General features: G+C 33.2%; 1 long non-coding RNA gene across 2 annotated transcripts; it reads right to left on the reverse strand.

The window, feature by feature from the left end:
* Positions 1–460: 460 nt before the first annotated feature.
* LOC132625081 (uncharacterized) lies at positions 461–6669 on the reverse strand. Of its 2 annotated transcripts, XR_009576635.1 has the most exons (4): positions 5492–6669; positions 4032–5379; positions 2617–2731; positions 461–1187 (listed from the first exon to the last, which is right to left on the reverse strand). It is a non-coding gene; the product is annotated as an uncharacterized LOC132625081 (long non-coding RNA). The 2 variants fall into 2 exon arrangements; XR_009576634.1 differs by having other exon boundaries at positions 2617–5379.
* Between the last annotated feature and the right edge of the window lie 2234 nt (positions 6670–8903).

An 8903-nucleotide genomic window follows, 5' to 3' on the forward strand; every position in this document is an offset into this window, starting at 1 on the left:
GTATTTTTCAAATTCTTACTGCAGGACTTCTATTTAATGTTTTCTGTTTAAATGTTTATTCTCTTTCTGGAATAAGAGGTGGGACTTCTATTAACGTTTTCTCTTTAAATGTTTAATATCTTATTCTCTTTCTGGAATATGCTAGCTGGTCATCTAATTTTGTAGTAACATGTAGAAAATAGTAGAAAGAAATATATATTAGTTTATTGGCACTGCGCCAAAAGAGGCAACAACAACATGCCCAGTATAATCCCACCAGGTGGGGTCTGGGGAGGGTAGAATGTACGCAGACTTTAGTTCAACCTTTTGACGAGTAGAGAGGTTGTTTCCGATAGAACTCCGGGTCAAAGAGAGATGAAAAAGCACCAGGAATAGTAAACAATAATAATAAGCAGTAATAACATTAAGATAATATGATAAGACATAGTAAAAGAAGCAATCAAATAGTACTAGCGACAAGAACAAGCAATTTAAAGCAGTATATAAGGCGTGGTGAAATACTACAGAAAGTAAAACAATTTGATAATTGAAGTACAAGCAACAACAAATAGTATCAGGAATCGAAAGAAAAGGACCTACAAGGATAATACTACAACTATTAGTATGAAATGATAAACAAGACAACACTCAACTGTTTATTAACCTTTTACTCTAATTCGTGCCCTCCATAATCTCCTATCTAAAGTCATGTCCTCGATAAGCTGGACCAGCACCATGTCATGTCGAATCTCCTCTCCCCAGTACTTCTTCGGCCTACCTCTGCCTCTTCTGAAATCGTCCATAGCCAACCTCTCACACTTCCGCACTAGGGCGGCCGTACATCTCCTCTGCACATGTCCGAACCATTTCAGCCTTGATTTCTGCATCTTATCCTCCACCGAAGCCACTCCCACCTTGCTCCAGATATCTACATTCCTGATTCTATCACTTCTAGTATGCCCACACATCCATCATAACATCCTCATTTCCGCATCTGTCATCTTCTGGACGTGAGAGTTATTGATTGACCAACACTCCGCCCCATACATCATAGTAGGTCTAACCACCACTCTGTAGAACTTACCTTTAAGTTTCAGTGGCACCTTCTTATCGCACAAGACTCCGGAAATGATATCCAGGAATTGCACCACCTAAGATATTGGGATGATGGAATGTCCACCTTGAGAGTTTCTTCTGGGACTCATCATCTATAGGATAATAAAAGAGAAACAAATTTAGTTTTATGTAGTCATGAAAACGAGCAGCTGGAACATACATGTTAGTATCTGAGGAAAAGATGTGCAAAAAGCTGATAAAGTAATAAGCTCATATTAACTTAAAGATGAGATAAAGAAAGGCTCTAAAAGCTCATATACAAAGGCAAAATGCTCTGAACACCTAAAACCAGTGGATAGGAAGCTAGGAATTCAGACATCAATTGGTATTAGCTTAGCAAGCTGGAAGGCTGAACTTAAAAATAAGCTTTTAATCTATGCATGGCACAAGGTTCTACAGAAGTGGAAATGCTATAGTATCATAATGGAATACAAACTTAAATCCAATATTAGTGAGATATTAAGTTACAAGCTCCAAATGTACCTTCGAGGGCATCCGATATAAATGGGATGATGCAATTGGAATGTTGCCTTTTCGCTTTAATTTAGTTCGATCCTCTTGCTCAATTTCTTGGTTAACTTGTGTATAAGGTGAAATGCTATTATGTCGATTTACATATATGCCCGCGGTATTTATGGTTGCTATTATGATTAGACAGAAATGTGGGTAACTGATAACATGAAGAATATTTGTGGGCTATATCAATAATTTCATTTTTTATATCCTGTCTTTAGCATACTTGCCAACCCATTGTATTCATTGTTGATCAAAATATCCGTCCTCTATCGACTTTGCTAGAGTATCAACTATGATTGTATTCTTATTCATAGCTTCACAGATATATGGTATTTAGAAGTCGGACCATTATCATTAATTTTGTGTAATGAGGTTCAAGTATTTCCCTTAGCCACCAAGCTTGCCTCAGAAACTATGTTACATGAATTCTTCATCCCGATTAGATATGTTATAGGTGTTGTAATACTAGATACTAGTACACACTTGTATTCCAGAAAATACTTGTTCTTTACACCATCCAAATAGTTTAACCATATTGGTTACTTTATTAAACTTCGAATAGACATTATCAAATCATACTCCAATGTTAAAAGTTCATATGTGAGACGTATAATTTGTGTTCATTTGTTTGGTACAAACCTGTGACACACAGCTGAGGGCCGCTTACCATTGAGGCCAAATCTGTGTATCGGATTTTCGGGTGAACACAAGGCACAAAAGCAGACAACGTGATAAGGTTATGAACATACTAGTGTACGTACCCGCGCGATGCGCGGATCGTTTCAAAAAAAAAAAAAAAAAAAAGAGGAGAGAGATAATAGAAATAGACGTGTCTAAACCATGTGTGGCATATTATAAATTTTATATTCTCATTTTTTTTTTGGATCAGTCTTATTACAGACAAACATTTTCCTATAGTATATGTAGCTTCCACTGCTTCTTCACATATTATACGGTCTTTTATACTCAGGAGCTAATATCACAATAAGAGGATGTATCACAAACCTGATGATTATTGTGGACGTTACTCCAAAAATGAAGGAATCTCTGGGAAGTAATATTGTTTATTGTCTTAGTTTCAAAGGAATTTTTGAAAGCAAATAATATCTCAATCTTCTAGCTGCAAAGCAAAATAGTACATAAAATTTTTTATTGCTAAAAGATCCAGTAGAAGAAATACAAAGAACAATTATTGAAAGAAATTGACTACACAAGTAAATACATAAAAATCCCAAAGTGGCTATTGACAATTGATTCCACGTACCACACAACCACAAAAACTCAACTTCCTGTGAATATGTTCACACATCACATTAGATTCAAATTTTATTTCAGCTCCTCAATGTTAGTGTAATGACCCGCACGTTGTGCGAATAGTACTAAAAAACAAATTAACCACATCAAAATATGATGTTGCTCATTTAAGCATATTAAATTTAATTGTTATATCCACTTGCCAAATGCCATATTAATTTTCTAATGTATTATTTTAAATAACAACACAAATGATGGTCATGTTATTCACATCATGCTAAGCAATTCAAAACAATATTTCTGATACAAAAGCTTTTTGCGATTTAGAATATCATTAGCCTTAATTTAGATATGTAACAAAATACATGATCAGGACTAAATGTACTCAAGAGTTGAATGTTAAAAAAAAATGGAAAATAAATATTTTCAACATAGACTAAACAAAAAAAATTGAGTTAGTAAAACATGTGTTAAAACGACACAAGAACACCAATCAAACATTTGCACAATGTCGATTTTCACTCACAGGATAAAGGAACGCTAAAAATTTAACACACAACATTTTTATATGAACCAAAGAAAATATGTCTAGCAGAGCGAATCAAATTTATTAGTTCCTTAAATAAAGTCTAGGCCCAATTGATTTAGACAGTCCCATTGACTATCTCATTTATTCATTATTAATTATTTAAAAAAACCATGCACATTCAAATTTCCCGAAGCTTGCAATGAAAAAAAATGTTAACATCAGCATACATGACTAAGAATACAGAGATTTAATTAATAAAAAAACGCAAGCTATATTGCATAATTGTTCTCACGAATTAACTACATGCAAAATCCTCAACCTAATATTCATTTTAAGACATTTAGCATTATATTAGAACGTATATGACAACTAAAAAAATATATATTTATGAAAGCTCCATTGGATATCCAAACCAGAACATGTATTAAATTTTAAGACAACTTTAGATGAAAGAACACCATTTATTTCGGGAAAAAAAAAAGTTAAACTGCTAAACATTAAAAAAAAAAAAAAAAAACTTTGATTCATACAAAATATTGAAATAGAAATGTAATAACGGGAACGAACCTTCAAATTCTATTCATTTTTTTTTGTATTAAGTAACCTAATAAATATTGTATTATGGGAATGCTCTTACCATTAAAGCTTCAAACAATACTCCCGGTAGAGATGCCGTCAAATATTTGAACCCAGCTAGCATTGAGTAGAATGCGGAGGACAAAATTTTCATAAGATGCCTAAAGTTTGATTACTTCGAGCGTTGTGATTTTCAAGATTCTGGTTCTCATCTCAAGTTATAATAAGACGATTAGAAGTCAATTCTTTGCAATCTGAGCAGAATATTATCACCATATATTATTTTTCTCACAGCTTGTGTAACATAAGTTAACGAACAATATAAATGTGTAACTGTTAGCTCATGTCAAAACTTTTACTCAGTGAATACACTGTTGGAAATAAAGCATTGATGGTATATATGAAGAGGAAAAGATATGATTTATCGTTAATTATACATGAAGAGAAAAAAGATTTATAGTTCATTATTTTTTAATTACCACCATTCAGAAGAGGACATGATTATCAGTGTTGATGGCAATAAATTGGATATCGTTTTCGGCTCCTTATAAATTTTATCTACTAAGTGTTCCTTCTCAACAACTCTGCATAAACTAAACTATGAAAATTTGAGTAGTTGTAATGCTTCATCTAGATAACTAATTTGATGTTCATGTTCAATAATCAACTGAAAGACACGGGAGGAAGGACCATTACTCTTTATTTAACTTTATAGTTAATTATAATTTAAAAGTAATTAGGACTCACAACCTCTCATACACCTAGTGATAATATTTAATCATATAAGCACAATATGTATATGGTGCTCATTCCTTGTAAATATTCAGGCAATTTTAACAATTATCAACCATAATAAAATTGTACTCTGCCTATCCACATACTAATTTCAAATATTTCAAAGTGGTCAAAACACAAACGTACATTTTAGCAATACTTGATATCATTTGTTTGTCGCTCTTCAAGGCTATAGGGAGATCCCAAGAGTTTCAGTTGCCTACTTTTCGTGAACAATATTCATCATCCAATAAATGAAATCTATAGAAAAACATGATTAGGAATCATCACAAAAATACTTTAGTAATTGACGTTGTAAAACATCTAATGAAAGAATTTCATAAAAACTTCAATTAGTTATTTGAAGGAACCATACAAAAGATACATATGAGCGCAAAGGATTATAATTAAAAAAAAAAAAAAAAAGGGACAGAAATATTGTGCTTACTGTATATTATGTGAGAGAGAAAAACCTCTGATTAGATATGCGTGATTTATGCATAGAGCTTACTTTTAAGAGTTCTTTGTTCCACTTGTTGGAAGTTAGCGTCTTCCGAGATGACAATATTTGAGCAGATGCATCTTTGACTGGTAGCGACTTAGTAACCGTGACAAATTATCTGTGCATCTAAAACCTACATACAACAAAGAAGAAAAGCAATATTATTAATTTTAATTAATCCAGTCGTGATAATTTCAGAAAATGAAATGCACAGTAGGAATAACAAATGGAATAAAAATCCATACCAATGTAATTTCGGAAAATGAAGTGCACTGTAAGTTATAACAATGGAATAAGAAGCCATATCGTAAAACTTCTTCTGAATTTTGTAGTGTCCAAAGGTACATATCAACAAAATACACAAAACAAATTATAAAGAAGAAAATGGGATGAAAGGTAAGATTGCACAAATGAGAGAGCAAGAGGGTTGCTATTTAATGAAGGATTGCTTCATATGTGAAGAGCCCTCGTTTCATGGACTGGAATTCAAAAAATTACATATTTGTTATGATGTAAGTAATTGCTCCATTATGTTAGACGTTACAATCTTCATTAGTGGAAGAAAGAATTAAACATATATTTAATAGGAGAAATTAAATAAGAAGAAAATGTCAAAGTTTATCACTTCCGATTCTTTGTTTGTGTGTAATAGCCTGTTCGGCCAAGCTTTTAAAAACAGCTTATTTTCAAAAGTACTTTTCAAAAAAGTACTTTTGGCTAAAAGCAGTTAGTGTTTGGCCAATTAATTTAAAAAGTACTTTTGAGCAGCAATTAATGTTTGGCCAAACTTTTAAAAAGTGCTTCTATGTGTATTTTTCTCAAAAGTGCTTTTGGACAAAAGCTATTTTTTTTAGCTTCTAAAAAACTGTTTCTGCTACTCCCCAAAAGCACTTATTTTCTCCCAAAAGCTTGGCAAACACCTCACTTTTTTTAAAATAAGCACTTATTGAAAAAATAAGTACTTTTGGGGAAAAAATAAGCTTGGCCAAACAGACTATAAGAAACTGTAAGAAAGAGAAGGAAGACGAATGATTTTAAGTGAAAGAAATTATTTTTGAGATTAAGAATATGTACACAATGTTACATAGAGAGAATTAAATCACTCATTTACAAGTCATTTATTTTGAAGCATTCATTTACATAACACATAAATGACATTTTGAACTTTTTAATATAGCACATAAATGGAAAAAAATAGAAAAAAGGCCAAAAAAAGGGAAAAAAAAGATAAATATCATTGGAGGCCATTGAGATGTGCCACATAAGATTTTCTATGCCTAGCTTTATATTATATATAGATTGGTTACAGTTTTTAACAGCCATAAAATTATGGCCAGAAGAAAGACAGACGTCAGTGGGCGTTACATAATGCTTTTCACTTGCCACTTAAAGGTGCTAAGCCATGGCCCATAGGGCGTTGGACATTTACTTTCATTCCCTCTTTCGTTACGTTACATCCATAACCTTTAGCGAAATTATTTTTACAGGTGCTTTTGTTGGTATATTGTCATAATTTATCAACTGTCTTCACAATTTTTGGCTTATTCTGATCCTTCTGCCGTTGCATTCAATCAAAATCATCAATAATATTATTATGTTTCACCTGAAACTAGTTGTATTTTGGCGGATGAAATCTCTACATCATTTCTGTTCTGTTGGGGCCAGACCAGTAAATCATAACAAACCAACAAAGAATGTGGATGTTCTGTTCTACCTAAATGTATCTTAATGCATATTCAAGTCTTAAAATGTTGCAAATGCACCTATCTGTTAGTATTTGCACTTGCCAAGTTGTGCAAATTGACACATCCTACGATGCACCAGTAGATAAAATATAAAAATAATATCAGCCTTTTATGAGTATGCTTTGTTTCTGCCAATGTATGATCTGTTTCTTTCCCAGCGTTACTGCTTTGCTAATGTTAAGTTCAATTTGGTTGCCAATATGCGGAGTTTGAACTAACCAAATTTGGCTTATAAAACAAAGTTTATGTCTTAAGGATGAGGCATACTTTTAGTTATGCCTTAACTAAAAGCCTGCCCCATAAGGCATAACTAGGAAAAGACTTTTAGTTAAGGCTTAACTAAAAGTTTGCCCATAAGTATGCCGAATCCGGCATAAACTTGTGAAGAAATTACCAAAGTTATGCCGGATCCGGCATACTTATGCCAAGTCTGCCCATAAGGCATAAGTATGCCGGGTCCGGCATAACTTTGGTAATTCCTTAACAAGTGTATGCCGGTGGGGACATAGCGAAATTTAAATTCTGCCTTGCGAATTTTTTTAAAATTTTTGACTGAGTGGGGGTTCGAACCTGGAACTCACGAGTTTTTGCCGAAGGGCAAAATTTAAAGATTTCAAATATGAGGGGTCACCCAAAAGAAGGGCATCGCAGAATTGCCCACATATAATGAGTTGAAAATCTTAAGTGCGGCACAGTTTTAAGCTTGGGCCAAGTCCAACTAAATACTCGGGGCTACAAAACGTCTAAGGAGGACTTAATTTTAGATGGGCTGGTTTATTTCAGCTTATGGGCCACTCCTTGTCAAACCTCAACATTTTACCATTAGAAATCTTAGAGTACCGATTCAATACATTTTTTCGCACCGATTGTCCTTCAAACGCGCTGGTCTTTAATTTTTGGGTGATTTGCTGGATTATCCTTCACTGAGGGTGGTCTTTAATTTTTGGCCTTTAAATCAGTGGTCTTTAATTTTTTCCCTTCGCTACAAGCCTCTCGGTTTCAGGTTCGAACCTCCGTTCAGTCAAAAATTTTAAAAAATCCGTAAGGCATAAGTTGGAATTCGCAGGGCATCAGTTGGACCTTAAGACATGAGTTCGGTTTCAAACTCTGCCTTAAAGCAAAAAAAAAAAAAAAAAATATATATATATATATATATATATATATATATATATATATATTTTGCTCGAATTTTGCAAACATTTGCCTTAAGGCCTAACTTTGGGCAAAAGTTAGGCTTTAAGGCCTAATTTTGAGTAAAAATTTGCCTTAAGGCAAACTTCAGCCTTAAGGTCCAATTTCTGCCTTGCGAATCTCAACTTATGACTTGCGATTTTATTTTTTTTGGACTGAGCTTGGGTTCGAACCCAGGACCTTTGGGTGTTAAGCGAAGGGTAAATATTAAAGACCACCAATTTGAGGGACAAAAATTAAAGACCACTCAATCCGGGCAAAAAAAAATGTTATTTTTTTCCCTTTCCCTAAAAAAATGATCGAAAATACTTCGAGATTTTGGGTTCCAACTCCGTCTTAGTAAAAAAAAAATCTCAAGGCTAGATTTCGCGAAAATTAGGCCGTATAAGGCCTAATTTGATTATGCTGTAGTTCCAAGTTAGGCCTTACTGTTGTCCTAAGTTATGCCTTAAGACATATCTTCTATATAGAAAGTATGCCTTACAAATATTTTTTTACTCAGCTGAGATTCTATAAAAGTTAGGCTTTAATTTTGCTACGAAATTCTGTCTGGCGAATTTTTTTTTTGACTTGCCTTACGATTTTTTTTTACTCTACTAAGATTCTACAAAAGTTAGGCCTTAATTTTGCTACAAAAATTCTGCCTTGCAAATTTTTTTTGATTGAGCCGAGATTCGAATCTAAAATTTCAAGATATTTTAGGCGAAGAGCAAAAATTAAA

The sequence above is a fragment of the Lycium barbarum genome, chromosome 12 (genome assembly GCF_019175385.1).
Source record: "Lycium barbarum isolate Lr01 chromosome 12, ASM1917538v2, whole genome shotgun sequence".
In the NCBI taxonomy this organism is placed as follows: domain Eukaryota; kingdom Viridiplantae; phylum Streptophyta; class Magnoliopsida; order Solanales; family Solanaceae; genus Lycium; species Lycium barbarum.